This window comes from Capricornis sumatraensis, chromosome 4, assembly GCF_032405125.1.
Source record: "Capricornis sumatraensis isolate serow.1 chromosome 4, serow.2, whole genome shotgun sequence".
NCBI lineage: Eukaryota > Metazoa > Chordata > Mammalia > Artiodactyla > Bovidae > Capricornis > Capricornis sumatraensis.
Genome location: NC_091072.1, coordinates 76,408,765 through 76,412,045, shown reverse-complemented (window position 1 = coordinate 76,412,045; position 3,281 = coordinate 76,408,765).

The following is a 3,281-nucleotide window of genomic DNA, read 5'->3' as shown; positions in this document are numbered from 1 at the left end:
GCCTGTTTTGGACATTTGATATAAATGAAATCATATAATATGAGGTCTTTCATATCTTACTTATTTAACTTAGCATAATGTTTTTGTTGCTGTAGCATAAATCAGTACTTCATTCCTTTTATGAATAAATAATATATATGTGTGATTATATCATATTTTGTTTATCCAATTATCAGTTGATGTATAGTAAATTATTTCCAATTTGGGGCTATAATAAATTTGCTTCTGTGAACATTTATATACAAACTTCTGTGTGAAATGCACTTTGGATTGATCTCAATTGATCATTTTTTAAGTTTTTGTTAAAATTTTCTGTTAACATCCTCTAGTGAATTTTTCACTTCAGATTCAACTCTAGAATTTCTATTTGGTTCCTTTTATAAATAATTTATATTTTCATTGATATTCTCTATTTGGTAAAACACTGTTCTCACTCTTTCCTTTAGCTGTAGTTTCATTCAGTCCTTTGAACATACTTAAAATAGATTATTAAAAGTTTTTGTCTAATAAACCTGGGATACTTCAGGGACATTACTACTGACTGCTTTTTCCCCCTATGTATAGGCCACACTTTATTCTCAGCAAGTTTTTAAATGTTTTCTTGAAGCTAGACCTCAAAGCAACATCTCCTGCATTGCAGGTGGATTCTTTACCAGTTGAGCTATCAAAACATCCCCTCAAATGGTGTGAAGGCTGTTCTAATTTCACTGATTTACCTGTAGCTGTCCAGCATTCCCAGCCCACTTTTTGAAGATACTGTCTTTTCTCCATTGTATATTCTTGCCTCCTTTGCCACAGATTAACTGATGTAGGTGCATGTGTAGTACAATGTTAAATAGAAGTGATGGTAGTGATAATCCTAGCCTTGTTTCTCATTTTAGGAATAATGGTTTCAATATGTCACAATAAAGTATGAAATTAGCTATAAGTTTGTTGTAGATAAATTTCATGAGGTAACACTACTTTTTATGGCTCTTCTGTTGGGAGATTTATCATGAAAATGGCTGCTAAATTTTATCAAATTACTTTTCAAGCTTTATGAGATAATTTTCTTTTTTAATATATAAAAAAGTAAATTCTTTTTATCTTGTAATAGCTTCAACTTAACAATTTCTAATAAAACAAGATTTCCTATAAACTATTCACCCTTCTACTAATATTAAAATCCTATATAATCATAATAAATTTTTATGTAGACTAGTAAGGCTACATTAGAAATATATTATTAATTATATAACAGACTTCATTCAGATTTCATCAGTTGTTGCCATTTATGTTCTTATTTTCTGCTTCTCAATCCTATCCTGAAAACTACATTGCATTTTTTCTTAAATTAATAATCTTCCCCAGCTTTACTGAAGCAAGATTGACAAAAAAGTTTTTTATATATTAAAGGTATATAATGTGATGCTTCAAAGTGCATACATTGAGAAATGATTACATCAATGTACCATTGATGTAAGTGGGGGGGTGGGCGGGTGGGTTAAGTCCCCTACTACTACTGTGTTGCTGTCAATTTCTCCCTTTATGTCTGTTAAATTTGCGTTATGTATTTAGATGTTCCTGTGTTGGGCGCTGAAGAATTGATGCTTTTGAACTGTGGTGTTAGAGAAGACTCTTGAAAGTCCCTTGAACAGCAAGGAGATCAGACCAGTCAATCCTAAAGGAAATCAGTCCTGAATATTCATTGAAAAGACTGATGCTAAAGCTGAAGCTCCAATACTTTGGCCACCTGATGCAAAGTAGACTCATTTGAAAAGACTCTGATGCTGGGAAAGATTGAAGGCAGAAGGAGAAGGGGATGACAGAGGATGAGATGGTTCGATGGCATCACAAACTTGATGGACATGAATTTTGGCAAGTTCTGGGATTTGGTGATGGACAGGGAAGCCTGGAGTGCTGCAGTCCATGAAGTCACAAAAAGTCGGACATGTCTGAGTGACTGAACTGAACTGATGTTGGGTACATATATATTTACATTTGTTATATCTTATATTTATCCCTTGATCATTATGTAGTGTCCTTCATTGTCTCATGTAACAGTCTTTATTTTAAAGTATATTTTGTCTGATACATGTATTGCTACTTTGGCTTTCTTTTGATTTCCATTTGCATGGAATACATTTTTCTATTCCCTCACTTTGAGTCTTTCTTAGTCTTTAGATATGAAGTGAGTCTCTTGTAGGTGGCATATATACATGTCTTATTTTTGTATCCATTAAACCACTCTGTCTTTTGACTGGAGTATTTATTGTATTTAAAGTAATTATGTTGAAGAATCCTTGCATCCCTGGGATAAAGGCCAGTTGGTCATGATGTATGATCTTTTTAATTTGTTGTTGGATTCTGTTTGCTAGAATTTTTTTTAAGGATTTTTGCATCTATGTTCATCACTACAGATGGCTAACAAACACATGAAAAGATGATCAACATCACTCATTATCAGAGAAATGCAAATCAAAACCACAATGAGGTACCATTTCACACCAGTCAGAATGGCTGCGATCCAAAAAGTCTACAAGCAATAAATGCTGGAGAGGGTGTGGAGAAAAGGGAACCCTCTTACACTGTTGGTGGGAATGCAAACTAGTACAGCCACTATGGAGAACAGTGTGGAGATTCCTTTAAATACTGGAAATAGAACTGCATTATGACCCAGCAATCCCACTGCTGGGCATACACACCGAGGAAACCAGAATTGAAAGAGATACATGTACCCCAATGTTCATCGCAGCACTGTTTATAATAGCCAGGACATGGAAACAACCTAGATGTCCATCAGCAGACGAATGGATAAGAAAGCAGTGGCACATATACACAATGGAGTATTATTCAGCCACTAAAAAGAATACATTTGAATCAGTTCTAATGAGGTGGATGAACCTGGAGCCTATTATACAGAGTGAAGTAAGCCAGAAAGAAAAATACCAATACAGTATAGTAACACATATATATGGAATTTAGAAAGATGGCAATGATAACCCTGTATGTGAGACAGCAAAAGAGACACAGATGTATAGAACGGACTTTTGGACTCTGTGGGAGAGGGCGAGGGTGGGATGATTTGGGAGAATGGCATTGAAACATATATATTATCATATGTGAAACGAATCACCAGTCCAGGTTCGATGCATGATACAGGGTGCTCAGGGCTGGTGTACTGGGATGACCCAGAGGGATGGGATGGGGAGGGAGGTGGGAGGCGGGGTTCAGGATGGGGAACATATGTACACCTGTGGCGGATTCATGTCAATGTATGGCAAAACCAATACAATATGGTT